This window comes from Myxocyprinus asiaticus, chromosome 44, assembly GCF_019703515.2.
Source record: "Myxocyprinus asiaticus isolate MX2 ecotype Aquarium Trade chromosome 44, UBuf_Myxa_2, whole genome shotgun sequence".
Taxonomy (NCBI): Eukaryota; Metazoa; Chordata; class Actinopteri; order Cypriniformes; family Catostomidae; genus Myxocyprinus; species Myxocyprinus asiaticus.
In genome coordinates, this window is record NC_059387.1 from 24,172,814 (window position 1) to 24,191,252 (window position 18,439).

The window sequence follows — 18,439 nt, forward strand, 5'->3', positions numbered from 1 at the left end:
GCGGAGCTGTGGACTCTATAATGCGAACGCTTGCAGATTAAGATTAAATCTGCGTGGGTGCGGTTGCTGGCAGGGTGGATCTTTGTTATTAATAGTGTGTTTTAACCAGGGACTGTTCCTGGATCCTGGAGGACCCCAGCAGCTGTCAACTCCATAGACACACAGTGGAAATGAGAACACAGCCCTGAGAGGAAACGATATCACTGCTGCCCGATACCCTGTACTGTACTTGATCTTCCAACACTCCTAAACTACAGAGTCTTTGCGTTTTGGAACACATTGTTGTTTGAATTTAACCCTCTGAGGCATAAATAAATACAGTAAATGGCAAATGTTTCTTTTGACTTTAAAACAAGTATATAGTCAATTAAATTATTATTTTTTTTATTATTAAAAATGTTATATTTTCAAAGAGTTATAAATCACTCCACTGCAAAACAAGATAATGGTAAATATTTTAGAGGTGGTACATTATCACTTCCGGCAGGCATGCTGAATTTATGTTTCCATTAATAAAAACACAATGACATATAAAGGCAGTCATAGGTGGTGTGGATGGCCATGCTCAAAATAGCACATTACTCTAGCAATTGCTGCAGTATGTATACTGTACAGTGTTGCAGAGTAGTTAACTAGTGATGCTATTAACTTAACTAAATTTTTCAGAAGTGTAACAGTAGCTCAGCTAATGGTGTAGCTAGGAGCAAGCTAAATGTTCTGATCTGTAGCACTGTAGTGTCATGCACACTGTAAAAAAATAAAATAAAATAAAAATCCTGTTGATTATACAAACAAACAAACAAACAAAAAACTGGCAGCTGTGGTTGCCAGAATAATTATGTAAAAAATACAGTAAAACGTAAACAACTTTACAGAACAACCTGTGAATTTTACAGTTTAAAACTGTTGTAATTTACATGATCACACTGGCATATTAACCTTGTGAAACTGTGAAAATCTGCTTTTTAAATTATAAAGTATTGTTAATCACCGTATCAATTACAGAAAAGCACATGATGACATGAAGTTAATCAATAGTAGCTCTTCCAGGAGCAATGACTAATAAACATGTAGAGACAGCGCTCAGTGTCACTCACAAACACTAAACACCATCAGTGTAACACTTGTGAAATTTAAATAATGCAGTAAATATTAACTAAACTACATTAAATATAAAACAGAACACCCCAGTGTACGTAACTGATATTAAAATAAGAAGAAACATAACTATTCCCATAAAATATAATGAAATATGTTGGGTCATGCAGGGAATTGTGGGAATGCCCGATTATTGTTTTTTACTGTAATTTTAACAATCATTTATTGTAAAAAGTACATGTACTCCATGTTAAACATAATGTACATTTTTACCATTAATTATACAGGAAAATCATACTTTTTACATCTATAAAATGTAATGTTTACAACATTTTATTGTAAAAACTACTGTATTATCTTTTAAAATATATTAAAAAAAATTATACTGTGTATTTTACAGGTAATACACATTAATCAATGAAAAAAAAATAATTCTGTAGCATTTTTACAGCCTTTTACCGTTAAAATTACTTTAAGTAGTAAATGAGTAGCTTAATGAGTAGTTAATGAGTATGAGTACCTTGCTGCTTGGGCAGCTACAGTTTCAAAATAGCTTCCCCTACAATGATACAGTGTGCATCCATATTTTCTGTACTGTATGCATTATTCATACAATACCTTGATGACCTACTGTTACAGTACATTTGCAAAATGTATAGTAAACAACAAAGTTCAGCTTACTGTGTGGAATACTGTATTCCACAACAAAATTCATTTGACTTGACCTTCTATTTCAATATGATGGATGAATCAGTAGAATTAGTAGAAATGGCTGATTCTCTTTCTTGACACATTATTTGATCAGACTGGTAAATTTTAAGTAATTAAAAAAAAAAAAAAAAAAAAAATTGGTTTTTGGATGGCACTAACTGAAACATGCAATGTCATGAGGTCATGTAACAGGTCAACAATGTAGCGTACTATAGCTTGAAATTAGTTATGTGGAATAATGCCTGCTGGTTCATTTTTTATTTTATTGTATTTATTTTTTATTATTTGTACAGCAATTTTCACTTGCTTTAATATATATAAAAATAATATTAGGCAGTATTCGGTAAGTGGTAAGCGGTAGTGGGTATCATGTATTATAGGGTTAAATGCATGGATTACAGCAATTGGTCTATCTGTGCCGGCCTGAAGTAATGTATACTGTAAGATCTCTCTCTCTCTTTCTCTAAGTGTGACAGGCGGGAAAAGGAGGTAAATGAATTATTAAACTGACTATGAGGTGCTGGTACATTTTCACATTCACTGTAATGCAAGTTGTCCCATTCGGCCCAAGAGATAAACAGTCACCCGGGCTGGCTTGACAAAAATTGACTGTGACTTCTACCTCCCCAGTCAAAACCGGTTTTAGCCTGATTGCAGACACTGGTGCAGCTGGCAATTTCTAAAATAATCTGCAGCTAAGGCTCAGCCCCACCCCCCACCAATCCCAAGGCCCCACCACCCATTCTGCATCCTTTAACCCCCTCTCTTTCTCTTTTGGCATCAATATTATAAACTGGAGCATGCCTCTTTCTGCTGAATCAAAGTTCTTCTCTTTACCACTACAGATGGAACATGCAAATGAATTGTGACAGAAAGTGAGAACACCACACACAGGATTTTGCATTAATTTTGCAATTTTGCAAAGATTTCAAATATTCAACATGGACAGGAGAAGTAAAGATAAATAATTATTCTAACAGGAGTGCAATTTTTGCATTTGATTCAAATACACAGCTAATTTTCTGGATAAATATAAGGCTGTGAAAATGATTTCTTGCATCACTTTTGTCTTAAGAAAACAGTAAAGTGTAGCACATAAATTACAAACTAAGAATTCATATTTTATTGCAATTTTCCCATCTGCGTAATACTTTAATGAACACAAAATGTTCATATTTTCTACATGCAATATGTGTAGAAATGTTCACACTACATAGTCTGTTCAGAATGGAGTACAAGCATACTACTTTGTGAATACTGTGCAGAATACACTGTAAATATTCTACTATTTAAAACAAACAGTAAGTGAAACAGAAGGCATTATTTTAAGAGAAACATTTTAAACTGTAGTATCATACATTCTTGTCACCTCATCATGTTGTATGAAAATGCCTTTTTTTTTTTTTTTTGGCTGTCCAAACAAATAAAGAGAAAAGTGATGTTAAAATTCTCAGAAGTATTATGTAATGTATCACTGGAAATTGAAGGTCAAGTCAAGCACATTGCAGTGTGGAATCCAGTACACAGTGCAGTATGCTCTGTTGTATATTGCACATTTTAATACATTTAAGTCATATTTTATATTTGTATACTGTGCTCAGTATTGATACTATAGACTGCAGAAATACTAGCAAGAGTAGTATGCTATTATGCTATTGCAAACATAGCCTGCGATTTCTATTTCAGAATGAATTCAGAATGAACAGGCTTAGAATGAGCATGAATGAGAACTTAAGACAGCATGTCTTTACGGCGGGAAGCTGACAGCACTTTCCTTTAGTTTCCATGAATTTTGTAGGCTTAGCACGGCGGTGGATCAATATTCTGTGCTGATAAAATCCTGACCTCTTTAACAGATATTGTGTGTTAGTCACCACTGACAGTGTGAGCTGGGAGTGATGAGGAAACCTTCATAACACTTAATGTTATTGCAGTGTCAGTCCTGGCTTTGTGTTTTGTTTTGTTTATTTCCTTTCAGGATTAGTGGATTGTTGGATTTCAATTTCAGAGAACAACAGACTTCTGCGAAGTGATAATTACACTTCTGTGATGTAAAAATAGATATTTTGCTCTAAACAAAGAAGAAAAGTTAAATCTAGTGAGTTGTTTTGGTGATTGCTAGGGCGTGCGTATATAAATTTGACATACATTATGCAGTTTACTTTTCAGTTCATATTATAACAGATGCAATTTTCACTAGGCACAAAGAGAAAAATAGCAGCAGAAAAACTAACAATACACACTCTAATTAAATGGAACCTCTTTAGGGAAATGAGGGAACGTAATGTTAACAACCCTATGCCTGCACTAATCACTGTGGGTTATGCATGCAACTAATTATGAACTTGTTATGAGGGCCTCTGCTCATGCCACGTGAGAGCGAGCATAATGAGAAGATTTCTAATCCAACTGATGTCTTTATATTGTTTTTATCACACTATTTATCAAACCAAGGTGCTTGATGTGGATTAAACAGCTTTGTCTGGAACATCAGCGCTCAGCCAGGAAAGTCATATCACGCAGATGAATGCATACTGCACAAACTAATGCATAAAGCCTAACGTGGACCACACTGCAGAGTCACGGTTGTGATGTGGAGGAGGTTGTGTAGCAATTCCAAAGAAAATCCTTGAAGCAGAAGACATGCTATCAAGGAGTAGAGAGCAAGCTTGTGCATAATATCTATTGCAGATTTCAGGATTCTTATTGCATGGTTAAACCAAAATGTTTAAATGCAAACTGGTAAGGCACTCTTAATAATTGTAGATTATTAGAAGTTGTATTCCTTCGATAGCTCAGTTGGTAGAGCGGAGGACTGTAGAATGAATATGGTAATCCTTAGGTCGCTGGTTCGAATCCGGCTCGAAGGAGTGAGGTTTTAGGGGCAGTGGTGGCTCAGCGGTTAAGGCTCTGGGTTACTGATCAGAAGGTCAGGGGTTCAAGTCCCAGCACCGCCAAGATGCCACTTGAGCAAGGCCCTTGACCCTATCTGCTCCAGGGGTGCCGTATCATGGCTGACCCTATCCCAGCCTAGCTGGGATATGTGAAAAAGAAGAATTTCACTGTATATGTGCAAATGTATAATGTGTGATAAATAAAGAAAATTATTAATTATAATTATTAAAAAAGATTACAACAGTATTGATACACAACAGATAATTGCATTGCAGCAGACACAATCTCCAACACAGCTGATCAAAGCTATGTTGCATAAATAGAAGACATAAAATGATGCATAGAGAAACAATGTCCTAAAGTTAGCTGTTTCTTATATTAGCATCTTGGGGATCCTCAGTTGTTAGAGCTGCATTCCTTCACATATATTCTCTTAAAAGCTGGAAGGTAGATTTATTATTCTACTAAGGGGATCACAACTTTATGGGTAAGAATAATAGAATAGAATTGGTCTGTGAAATTATACATAGCAGCCAGCAGTGTCTATACTGCACAGTAGTAGTAGTAATAGTAGTAACATTTATTTATTCAGGTATAAGGATAATTTAAACATTAAAATTATTTTTTTTTTAAATGAATTTTCATAGTTGACACTGAAATTTGGGTCTGGGACAATGGTAAAAGAATACAGCTGAAGAAACAGCCCAACATACAGTAAATATACTGTAAATGTCATATTGTATATAGTGAAACAAGGATGTGCCAGAGCAGGCAAGAGGAGAAAATAGCTAAAAGAGAACAAGACTAGAACATTGCTGAAACATTTTCACAATATTAAAATTATGAACACAAATATTAATCATAGGGGCAAAGGACCTTATTTAAACATTGACTGGTACATTATCAGGGGGCTTTTTGTCTGTTTAACTAAACCAATGTTGATTATGCATTTTTATTTCCTTTTATTAAAGGTTTTTGCAAATTTTACATTTCCTTTGCCAATGGAAAGAAATAAAATAGTCTGATTTATATTTAAAATTGAAAAGTGTTAAAAAGCATGTTCCTTTTGACACATCCTCTCCATTCATTATCTGCATTGTTCTTATACTTTATTTATTTGATCTTATCCACCTATATCAATTAAGGCTTTCATGCTTTTAATTCTTGGTGTCCTCTTTCTGGTTGTTTAATTCCACTATTCAGTCTTTTCTCTTGGCTTCAGGAACATGTCTAAAGTTGTGGTTCTCAACTGGTGGGTCATGACACAAAAATGGTTTGCTGGTCTGTTTTAAACAGGTCGAGGATGCAGCAGTATAATTGTGCAAAGTTAGATTATATAAATAGGCTTATCAACTTTGAAAAAAGAAGAGAGAATGCTTAACATATACTTTATTTTATTGTTTACATAAAAGGAAGTGTGTCCGATCAAACTCTGGTGTTTGCCACATATTCTTACTAATATGGCTAATACTCAACCCAACACTAATACAATATTTGGCCCAATGTTTGTTTCAGGTGTTAGGCTGATATATCACACTTTTGTTGTTGTACATGTATTTATGAAATTGTGAATTTGACCACCTATGTCATGTTTAAACCTTTACATAGTGTTGGACCTATGCAGTTCATTGTAATATTAATAAATTATACATGTTTGATTTTAAGGACACTTTTGTTAGGCAGAGGCTATTTGTACAAAGTGTACTGTAAATAGCAACCAAATGGGTAAAAGATTGCAAAACATCACAGTTGTGAATCCCCAAAAAACCACATATTAAGAATCACAATATCACCATATCATGACCCAGATATAATATTGTATCACCGGGTCCCTGCTGATTCCCACCCTTACCAGCTAATGTTAAAGATTCATCCACAAGGCCAATTTAGTGTGACCAAGGGGAACATTTATTGAATGAAATCAGCATAACGGTTCTCAAATTCCATAAAGCATCATTGATATTCCACAAGAATCCTACTGACACTGTTAAACACCATCAAATGCAGGAGTCGATGAGGTGTGTCGTGTATAGTTTTTGTTGAAAGAAGAAATCAAAAAAAGATTTCTCTGTGACATTTGGAGTGTGAAACCAGCTTGTGCTCTATTTGAGTCAACTGTCATGTCAAGCTGAATGTGTTTTTGTAGCTGGAACACAGGGCCTGCATTTTGGAAGAAAGAAATAATTGATTTATCAATCATTACCGTAGGCAACTGAGAGACAGTGGCTGGTTGAGGAATAGAAATAACACATGTTTTGACAAACATATAGTCAACACGTACACTGTAGCTCAAAATCAACTCAATGAAAAGGCTGCCCACATCAATGAATATCATGTCTCACAGGAAGAAGGCAGAAATATTGCATATCTAGAGAGATTGGTCCATTTCAGATTTCACGGACTGCCTCCCAGGACACATTTCATGTTCCAGCTATATATGAGCCAAAGTCATACCTCATCAAAAATTACTTTCGAATGGTTGTATTATGATAGCCTTCCTTGATACATGCATTAGATGTGAATACTCAAAATGTATGAATACAAAAAACCTCATAAAACAAACTGCAAAAGTAATGACCCCCCCGCCTTCGGCCAATGTTGCTATGTTTGGCCATTCAATCAAACAAACGGAACCATATGGTTTGCCATTGGTTTCAGTATTTTGAAAGTCGAGCCACAGTAGCTGCGTCCCAAATTGCATACATCTGCATATCTTTTTTTATTTTTTATTTGTTTATATTTGGAATGCCCAATTCCCACTATTTAGTAGGTCCTCGTGGTGGCACGGTTACTCACCCCAATTCGGGTGGCAGAGGACAAGTCTCAGCTGCCGTCAATCCACGCATCTTATCACGTGACTCGTTGTGCATGACACCATGGAGACTCCGCATGTGGAGGCTCATGCTACTCTCCGCGATCCATGCACAACTTACCACGCACCCCATTGAGAGCGATAACCACTTAATCGCGACCACGAGGAGGTTACCCCATGTGACTCTACCCTCCCTAGCAACCAGGCCAATTTAGTTGCTTAGGAGACCTGGCTGGAGTCACTCAGCACACCCTGGATTCGAACTCGCGACTCCAGGGGTGGTAGTCAGCTTCAATACTCACTGAGCTACCCAGGCCCCATACATCTGCATATTTAATGCCATTTTGTAGTGGCTCTGATATACAGTACTGTGCAAAAGTCTTAGGCACATTTCTTCAGCTTTAGTTTGTCAATAGAAAATATCAATTTAAGACTTCCAAACATTCCTTTTGCAAATAGAATAGAATAGAACAGGGAGCCCTGCAACAGATGGCATGGCCCCAACAGAGCCCCCAACTGAACATATAGACAGTCTGTGATTAAATGAAGACAGAAGCAATTGAGACAGCATAAATAGAGAGAATAACTATGGCAAGTTCTCCAAGAAGCATGGAACATCCTATCTGCCAACAACCAAATAAAACTGTGTACAGGTGTACCTAGGGCTATGTTCACACAGTCAGTGTTTCAGATTGAAAACCATATTTACTTACAGGTGTGAGTTGAAATGTCCTGTTCATACAACAGCTTACAGTAGCAGTTTGAATACTGTCTGTATGAATGAACAACCAAAGTCACAACCTTAATCTAACACCTGTAACTATAGTGAGAGTGACTAAACGATGGTGATGTCATAACACTGGCATGTCTTATCACAACTGCCACTCGTTATTAAATAAATTAGTCCAATCGAGGCACGAGTTCATCCATCAGATCACGATTAACCGACAGCGGTTTTGAATGCTTTTTAACCGTGTGCAGAGTGCAGCTTTTGTGTTGCACAGCTCGTGCCCGCGAGCAGCCTGTGGAAAACACCGGCTGAATCTTCGGATGACACACAGCTAATTTCTCAGTCTCCGTGAGTTAACAAAACTCCACGTGAAACACACGAGACACACGTGTGTACAGTGCAGCGTGTCTCTCACTGTACATGATGTAACTAACAACCAGATGTCCAGTACGGTTCTGTTCACACAGCACAGGTTTGCTGAGAATGCAGTTGTGAGGCCTGAAAATTTGCGGGTGTCAGTTTGGTTATATAATGCAGTTATCACACCTGTAAATAACTGTCCTGTGTGTGAACGTAACCATATTAAGCACTCAAAACTGGTCTGACAACCGTATTCTGCTGCTGTGTGAACGTGGCCTATTAGAATTGGTGCTGTTTTGAAGGCAAAGGTTGTCACATCAAACATTGATTTAGCTTTTTGTATGTTTACTGTATCTTTACTGGATTTATGTTTACTTTGTATGAGGTTATTTGATAAATGAAAACAATTTATGGCATTATTTTTGAAGACATCCGCACTATGCAACATTTTTCACAAGTGCCTAAAACTTTTGCACAGTACTGTACTTCATTCGAAATCGAAGAACGAATAGGTATGATGTAATTTTGAACCAAATCTGGCCAAAACTACGTTTGTTTGTCTGTTTGTTTGTTTTGTTTTGGTGGTTTGCAACAGCTCTCTTCGGCAAACTTTGAGGTAAATTTCATACCGGCTGCTAAACACTTTCTCACTTATGCTGTAGTTGTCTCTGCAGATCAAAATGGGCTAGGAGAAAGTATTCAATAGTTTTAAAATGATTTGTTAACTTACATTTTTAGATACAAAATAAACTTTGTAAAACTTTACAGAGCTGCACTGATAAACAATTCAGTTTTTCAATCCAACAGAACAACCCTGTAGTCAGGATTCAAAGAGCTCTCCATGTCAGCTATCTGTGATTACTTCTCCTCTCAATAGCCTGCCTTAGATCACTGAACCAGCCTTACTGCCAAGGTCTCCATCCTTCCGTTTTCAATCACCATGCTGTAAAGCATAGCCTATATATGTGTGAGAATGAAATATCTGTGTCCTTGTTAATACATATACAGTATGTGCAGACATGTCTTTCTGCTATATAGAAGACAAACCTTCAAAGACAACAGCAAAAAATCCTGGATCAGATTCACACCAATGTTTGACAGTCCACTATGAGTATTCTTAAGGCCTGGGGAAAATGTTGCTATACGTAGCAGCACCTATTGTAATGCACTAATGTGGATGAAAGGATTGTAGCTAATCTGGCTAAGTGCTGGCACATGCAAAAACAACACCTGCTGCGCCACATTGCATGCATGCATGTTATAAAAAACCACACAGACTCTGCGTGCAAATGCTCTGGTCTAATGCAATTAAATCCGCACTACTCAATGAGCTAAAATTGCATTATGGCATTTCTTACATTTAATCTAGTAAGCATGAAATGAAATGGAGTCAACTCCAAACGAATAATGAGACCTGGCTCATTCTGAAACAGTCTGGATCGGAATCCAATCAAGGTAAGTGTGGCAGTGGCTGACATGGACAAACAGGACTTGATCAATCTGTTTTTCTCCACCGAAATACCTACCCTCAATTCCCACTGTATTACAGAGTGATCCTGCAACAAAGCACCTGAAGTAAAGTGTATAAAGACTGTAATTAATGGCAGATACCTGTCTGCTATGTTGGAATAGGAGTGCAATGTTGTGTCATTAAACTCTTGGTTGGGTGGCGTGTGCTTGATCTTACTGTAAGTATGATGATGTTTTAAGGTGATGCTCATCTTTGCCTTATTAGATCTTTAAGCTTGAGAGAAATAGGAAAGAGAGAGAGAGAGAGAGAGAGAGGGAGAGGGACAGAGAGTTGAATGAACCACTGCAGTGACTTCTTAGAGGCCTTTGATAAATAATTTACAACCCTACCACTCATCCCATGGCCCTTAGACCCTCTGCAAAATCAAATCAGATCCTAAGTCCTTCTGTCTCTTTCTCTCTCATACAAACAAATCTCACAAGAGTATTAAATTCATTTGGACACTAAAATATAAACTAAAGACCCTTATATTAATTCAGTTAATAAACTATTACAAATCCTCATTGTTAATAACTGTTAGTAATTTTAACTCTTGCAGATACATGCTTAATAAACTAAAAGGTGAAGTGTGTAATTCATGCACCACTAGCGTCACCAAACTGGGAATGCAGCTGTTTAAGGTATTAAAGGCTGTTTAGAGAAAGCACTTTAACACACACGGTTTCTGTCAGAGAACACAGCTTTTATGTGTTTATGTTAATGCATAAGTGGCATTTATTTGTTTTTGAAGAGTGCGCATGTGCTCAAGTGCATCGGGGGAACCCCGAAATCTGATGTCGAGGGAAACACATCTACTGCAGCGTACGTATCTGTCACATTACACAGTGCAGGCAGCTTTCCTGTCTTCAGCAGTTTTCTCACATTAAAATGATTTTCTGGTGTACGTGTAAATTAGCTTTTATTATTTAAAATCGTGGAAGTTATTACTCCACCCCCCTGTGTAATGTCATTAATGACAGATCTATGTTGTTAAACCAACGTGGACCGAATGATGGATGTGCGATATAGTTAGTTACTATGCTTTTGGGAAAAAGTAGTTCCTAGCTAGTTAATTTCTCCAATGATGCATTGCACTATGGTGGTTAAGCAGTGAGTTAGAACGTTGTATGGGTAACACACCCTTGAACTGCTAAAATAATGACTGTGTTCAGACAAAGAGATAGTCCTTCACCAAACTCAAGCTATGGGTTGAGCTGATGGTGCTCAAAGCGCCACAGCATTCACACTTTTTAGGGAAATCAGCCTATGAATGACTTACTTATAGTTGTTTCTGCATATTTAACTAAAATAGAAAGTATTTAACACTGAAAAAGAATGACCATTAATTAAGACTATAAAACGGTAAAACTATTCCATGTGATAAATCTGATCTATTTTGAACTATTATGATCATAAGACTTATTTCTCCTAAAATTGCTTCCTCTTAAAAGCACATTTCAGTTTGTGATTTAATTTGATGGTTATGGACCAAATTGCTGTAATTACATAAATGAGGCCTATTTGCTCATGAGAAGAGAGCAGCATCGTTCCTGTCTGTGCTGGTCAGTGCAGCCACTTGAATTCTAAAGCATTTACCAAAGTACACTCCTTACTGCAGTAAAATCTATATGATAATTTACTGTGTGAGACTGAGATTGCAATCATGAGTACAGTGTCTATTGCTAAATGTGTTCGGTATGTGAGTTTAAAACTATGCAAGTACTGCATGTTTGTAATATCGAGAATGCTTGAAAACGCTTTCAGAGAAAAGGGGTAGGTGGGCGGCAGGCTCTGAATCCTGTTCTGGGAACAGTATAGCTTAAATGAATAATTTCCCTCTAACTGGTCAATACACACTATAAACACATGCAAAATCTCAGCATTGGACTATATACATTTTTTTCTCTTATTCACTCCCTAATGACAGTGACTTATGCCTTTAGCATAGTTGATTTGTTTCCTGCATTTAAAAATCAGATTATTTCCATGGAAGAGATTTAGGATAAGGCACACACAAAACACAAGTACTGCACTTCATCTTGGGACTGTAGCCAAGCTTAATCTGATTAAAACATTGTCTCTCTCTCACTCCCTCTCTCTCTCTCCAACATGCCACACTGTTCACTGTTTTCAGTCTTACATGGTGCCTGAGTCAGGCCGAGAAGTCTGATAAAAATAAATAATAAAAAAAATTAAAAAAAAGGGTCTTGAACTAGAATGATTCTCCTTCACAGGATTGATCACAATACTTTCACTCTTTTGTGCATTCTTCTGCTACCAATTTGAGAGAATGCATTTTCCTTTAGCCAGGATGCTGAGACTAAGATGAGTTTGTCCATTCAATACTAATTATTTAAAGGGAATGATGTCTTATTTAAGTGATGGATATCCCTGTGTTTTCTTTAAGGGCAAAAGAAGCAGAAATGAACAAAGGAAATTACATGATTTCATTCTAAAGGGAAACGAACTTTGTGGGTCAGAAGGCCTCTAACTGAAATCACACCAGCTCTGCCAATTGGCGGAAATCAATAAATGTGCACTGGCCACATCTTTTCAGAATTTAAAATTTTTATTCCTACAATATAGGATTTTAAGTCAATGTCAGAAACAGACCTGTCATGCTGCCTCAGTGGAATGACCTTGATCCATCAGCATAGGTGCACAATGCTCTTACGGAGGGAGGGTCTAATAGATTCACTTGCTTCGGTGTCCCTGTCTGGAACCTTCTTTAAAAAAAGGGTCTGCCATGGTTTTACAAAATATATCAGTCTCTTTCAGCCCCTGGGAGCTAGATTGAGCCAAAAGAAGAAGAAAAATAATCCCAATGAAAAATACAATCCCTCTTGCATTTAAAAGTGAAATAAAAAAACATATGGGGGAAAGAAAGCATGTTGGGCCGGGTTGGGCCAGGCAGAATGGGGCCTGAATTCCGCGTGCACTCATGCTGCAAATTCCATCAGTGGTCCGGTTATTGATTCGGAGCCTCTGAGACACATAATACATAATACTGAGAGAGATGAAAGTTGTTGCAGCATATAGGTAGAGAATTCCTCCTCTTTGGCTACCTATATTAAATAGTGGACGACCAAAATTCAAACAATAATTCCTACATATAACAGTGCTTCTCAACTGGTGATGTCCAGGGCTAAAAGAGATGGATATATTTTATTCAATATCAGGTCTGTTCAGAAAGGAAAATAGGGAAAAACAAAGCTAAATGCAAATGATAAAATGTGACTAATATCATTGTGCAAAGTTACCTAGGATAGCAAAAGAACACACACACAAAAAAATTTAAAGGGAGAAGAAAACACTTCCCATATCACTCTTTACTGACGTTAAATCAAACTCTATGGTATTTTGGTGTAAATTCATCCAAATTAGGCAAATGTCAACATAGACAGGTTGCGTGACATGCCCTTATACTCAAAAACTATGAACAAATACAGTATATGCAAGGTAAAAGGAAATACAACCCAGAAAACAATAAATAGGATAAACCTGGCTTGTGCTGATCACAGAGAACTATTGGCTGCTGAGAGCATGAATGATCGAAATTTAAGAGACATTAAAAACCAAACACTCAATAATTGTCAAATCGGAAACAAAAGGTTTTCTTTAGCTAAACTCGGTCTGTGCTTACCAGAATTTAAACACTGTCCCCAGTGGCCAAAGTGGTAAGTGTTGTGGGATGTATGGGCACATGTGAGCTCTATTTTCTGGGGAAAATGGGGTACTAAAAGAGAGTTGTGAAGCTAGTTGTTTTCAGCTGTACAGACTGTAATATGATGAAGAAGTTTGTACTGTATTTTATAAACCCCAACCTAAACCTAAACCTAACCATCAGTGGAGTAAAAATGTAATGTTAGTGGGAAAAATGCAACCTCCGAATCGCGCTGGTCACTGATTATGTGAACGTGATTACTTTCTGGTTTAAATGTGGGATCCGAACCCGGGTCTTCCACACTGTTGTCACAATGCACTTCCAGTCGCGTGAAAAGGTAAGGTAAACACACTGGAGCCAATGGAAAAATCTCGGAGAGGAGATGCTGCTTGTCAGTAAGTTGGCATAATGTGGTCGATCCTAGGGATCCTAAACTTTCTGTGTGATCATGTTGCATATTATTGGGCCTATGCAGTTCATGGTAACATTTTGGTTCACCTTTGCATGTTAATTTGTATAATAATTTGGGATTGTGTTGGGTCACATATCACAAATTGATGTCCAATGTAAAATACGGGTCTTGAGCAAAACCAGTTAAGAACCACTGTTATACAGCGTGGTGCTATTGCATTGTAATTCTTTGCTGATAGATATTTATTTCCCATTAAATAGACACTTCAATGCATATTTAGGTTCTACTACATCATTGATTCATTTTAAACTGCAGCTATTGGAAATACAGATAACGAAACATGTCTGTAGTACAAAGACATTGCTTTATTGTCAATCAATTGGCAAGTTACAAATGATATCAGAACGAAATCCACAACAAACTGCATATCATGCAAAAAGCAGCTTATAGAGAATGTAAGGAAAACAGGGAGGAAGGCGGCAGACTTGAACCAGTCTCAAACATATCTCGAGCTCTCAATATATTATGGGATGACAGCCAGGCACACAAGGCCAACAAAAGATGCCCACAGGTTCAAACCATTGAGACCTGTATTTTGTACAGTCCTCTCTATTAATGGTGAACATGTCTATTACTGTCTATCCAGAGAGGAACTGGTTGGTTACTTTAGCCACAGAGAAATGTGAACGTTCTCTTTTCCTTCACATCACTTTTAGCTTCAGGCTACAAATATAATTCAAAAATGAGAGCAGATATCAAAAGGAACACTTTTCTCATATGTCTAAAACACATTAATCACCAGATTCAAACTCAAAATGATAAAGGATAAAATGAGCAGAACCTGACAAGACGCCACCTATCTTTAATGGTGATGATGACAAATTACATTAAAGCCCAAAGTATACTTCGGTTAGATGCGAATGCTGTACAGGACGAGAGACGCAAATCTTGTCATCAGCAGAGTGCTCGAGCACTGAATGCGTGCAGCCCAATTTTTTAAACCGTGCATGTTTGAACGTACAGAATGCGCATGCGCCTGGAATTATTTGCACAAATTAGTGGATCCACAACGTGGCAATACTCACATTTAAGTCATTGCTGTCACAGAGAAATGCTAGAAGAAGACGTAATTGCCGGTAAACAACAGGAGACGAAGGTAAAAACAACAACAGTGGATATGCACATCAAGAGCGCATGTGTGAAGAGCTCAGGAGATACTTGCATTTGTATAACTCAAGTCTCAAGGAATATAAAGACATTTTAATGGGTCTAAACTCCTGACGAGAAATTGTCCGGCATCTCATAATAGTCGAAGCAAGCGTGCGTCAACCACCTGTGTATGCGCGCACCGTCAAATGGAGTATACTTTGACAGGCTCAAGTATGACTGTATGCAGACGCTGAGTGTTTGCGTCAAAATCTAAGTATACTTTGGGCTTTATGCAACCCTAAGATGAGAACCATACAAATTATAGTGTTGCTTTAGGTAGCAGAGTGGAAGATAATTAAACAAATCTCTCCTTATGTTTAACTGTTGATTGTGGTATAACATGCTCTCTTACAGTGAATTCAGAAACAGTAGTTCTTCAGCTAAAGTTGTCTGTACTCACCGAAATTCAAAGCACTGCCCCCAGTGGCTGAAATGTTTTTAAGTGTTCTGGGTGAAATGCCCACAGAGGGGCGCCAAAAGCGAGTTGTTTTTAGCTTAAATTATGTTATACAGTGAAGAGGACTGCGTATTATATTTTATAACCTCTACACCCAAACCCTAACCCTAAACCTAACAATCAGTGGAGTAAAAATGTAATGTTAGAGGGAAAATGGAATCTCCAAATCATGCAGTCACTGATTATGTGAACGTAATTACTTCCTGGTTCAAATGCAAGACAAGAACCCAGGTCTGCCAAGCAGCTGATGCAACGCGCATCAGACACGTAACAGGGAAGGTAAACACACTTGAACCAATGTAAAAATGTCTGATAGGAGATGCTGCTTGATAGTATCTCTGCATATAGTCAGGGTACTGGAACATTCGAAAACAACATTTTGACTTTCCTTGTGATCATTTTGGCTCTCCTAAGTCAGCATAGCTCTTCAGAAAGAGAAAATAATAGCTTTAATTAAAATCACCTTAGGGTTTTCTAACCACTCCATATGACATAACAGTCTAGTGGTAATACAAGATGCCTGCACAATGTGAAATAATTGGTTTAAGATTTTGTAGTTATTCCTTATCTATTCTACATTATGTTATTAATGAAAAACAAAAAAGAACCAGAGCTGCAACACAACTGGCTAAATTACTAAGCTCATGTTGTGAACGAAAGCCATCGTGAGTATTCAGTTTCACAATCTTAATGCTGAAGTATAGTGAAGTGCAGAACACTGCATTTTAACATCTTTAAACAACTTAGGATGCAAATTGTTCATTTCAAATTAATAGTTTATATTGATTAAATATGAAATCTGAACTCTGAGTTTATTTGTCCGCTCTGTGTATGATTTGTAAACATGATTGAATTCCATTCTGCATTAAAATCAATTTAAACTTTACAAAATTTAACAGAACTTGTTTTATTTAAATAGAATAATAAAAATAAATGAATAAGTTAAATGGACAATTATTACAAAATGAACTGTTTCCAGTTTAAATAGAGGCATGTAATTAAATGAGAGGCCATGGAATCGGATCTATGATGGTTGCTGACCCGGGTCACAGAGAACAGGCTCCAGCTGCTCAATCTGCCATTGTATTGACTTATCCTAAATCTATTCTATTGTAAGGCCACGTGTCTGTTCTCCTAGAGGTCCCATTAAAATGCATGGCCTTCAGATCAAGCTTTGATTATTAGATAACCCACTCATTTAGGCACATATGCAAAGCTACTGTTTATCAATATGAGGCATTGATGCTTTGTCAAGAATCGTCCATGATTGTGTTCAGATTTATTCATAAGAACATACTGAATTACTAATGCACACATGTACAATATACACATATACAGTGCCGGTCCAAGTTTTTCAGTATGTTCATAACACTAATTATAATGTTTTTGACAGTGCAACTTGTTTAGTTTGCCTATAGGGAGGACTGGCACTGCACATATGAACACATGCAGTTAAAGCACATACATGGGCAGTTAACATGAAATACTTTTGGAAGTTGACTTGTCCTGCAGTATGACATGCAGTATGACAGCTAGAATTATTTTAAACAGCAATTTTTGTGACAATACACAACCCCCCCACCCCACAAACATGGATTTAACCACTGGAGTTGTATGGATTACTTTCATGCTCCCTTTATGTGGATTTTGGAGCTTCAAAATTTTGGCACCCATTCACTTCCATTGTAAGGATGTATAAAGCTGAAATATTCTTTTAAAAATCTTAATTTGTGTTCTGTAGAAGAAAGTCACACACATCTGGGATGCCAGGAGAATCATGAGAGAATTTTCATGTTTGGGTGAACTATATCTTTAACATTAGTAAATGTATTATATGTATCATGAAGTAATGATGTACAGTGTTTTTGACAGCATTTATTAATCTTTGTAAATGTGAATGAATAAAAATACAATTTTCATTGTTACTGTAGTTCATGTTAGTTCATAATGCATAAACTAACATAATTTTAAAATGTATGATGAATGTATATGTTGAAATTAACATTAACCAAGATTAAAAAGTGGTGTTAAAGTATTGTTTATTGTTAGTTCATGTTAACTAATACAACCTTATTTTTACCAAGTGTACCTGTAACGCTGGTTCATGGAGAGGAGACGCAGGAGTAACTTTCAAGTCTTTAATAAGGAAACATGCTGGAAAGGAACAAATATCAGACTTGGAAATAATCAAGGAAATACGCTGGAGTGGAACATCATACAAAACATAACAATGTAACAATTCATAACCAGCTGAATAACACTTTAAGAACTGACAAGGAATGAATGCAACAGGAGGGTATTTATACAAGCAGATGCAGATGAGGCAATGGAGAACAGGTGAGGAGGATTGGGAACAGATGACAGTGATGAGGGTAGTGCATTATGGGAAGTGTAGTCTGGGGAAAACTAAGGAAGGATGACACAAAACCAACTCAAAATAAGAGTCCATAGAACAGAATGGAGAATAACTGTGACAGTACCTAAGTGTTACCATATACAATTATATTGTAAGTGTTATTCATATACAATTTAACCTAAAAAACTTGATAATCATAATAAAATATGGACATGTTATGCATCA

At 36.9% G+C, this 18,439-nt stretch overlaps 1 non-coding gene across 1 annotated transcript; it reads left to right on the top strand.

Moving 5' to 3' along the window:
* Positions 1-4,593: 4,593 nt before the first annotated feature.
* trnay-gua (transfer RNA tyrosine (anticodon GUA)) lies at positions 4,594-4,679 on the top strand. Its single transcript is given in 2 exon segments — positions 4,594-4,630; positions 4,644-4,679. It is a non-coding gene; the product is annotated as a tRNA-Tyr (tRNA).
* The last annotated feature ends 13,760 nt before the right edge of the window (positions 4,680-18,439 follow it).